Below are 832 nucleotides of genomic sequence, written 5' to 3'. Positions count from 1 at the left end.
ATACATGTATACAGTATTGTGAAGAGGAGAGCTGGTGATAATTAATGTACATGTACTTAAGCTAGTGTGAAGATATTCCAATTAATGACTCGTGTTAGGAATGATTCATAGGAAAACTGAATGGAGGAATAACGTTAAAATGAATTGAAAAATGTAACAAATTTACACCTTTATAATGAGGACACCTTTATAATGAGGACACCTTTATAATGAGGGAATTTTGTAACGTCCCAATTGGTACAAGCCTGTACAAAAGTACCTCTGAAATGAGGACACCTCTGTATTAAGGACAGGTAGTGTGGGCCCAGTGGTGTCTTTAACAAAGAGGCTACACTGTACATGTATTAAGAATAGGTAGTAAAAAACAATTACATGTACATGTGAATAAAGTACATGTATATCAAATATCAATTCTGATGTCATCATTATTATATAACATTACACAATAAAATTCCACCAATACAAAAAGTGCCTAATCCAATATGTTCATGTTCATTCCTTTTAATTTTGATTTAATTACGACCACACCTGAAATTGAATGCACAATCAAGATCATTTGAACTAAACCTATAAACAATCAACAAAATTATTCCATAATTATAAGCTACTGTGGAAAGACAGATGTTTTTTTTTAGATACAACTACATGTATATTATCAGGACAAATTCTTATTCTTTAAAATATCACACAGTGTTGCTTCCATTCCAAGCTGCCATTTGTACAGGTGGCATATTAAAGAATGCCTTATTTGCTTGACTAATATTCATCCCATGAGAAGAAGTGTGAATGAATTAAAGAAATGTATGTCCGCCATACAATATACATGTACACA

Source organism: Amphimedon queenslandica, unplaced genomic scaffold, assembly GCF_000090795.2.
Source record: "Amphimedon queenslandica unplaced genomic scaffold, v1.1 AMPQUscaffold_12663, whole genome shotgun sequence".
Lineage (NCBI taxonomy): Eukaryota > Metazoa > Porifera > Demospongiae > Haplosclerida > Niphatidae > Amphimedon > Amphimedon queenslandica.
Note: the sequence above shows the minus strand (reverse complement) of the source record.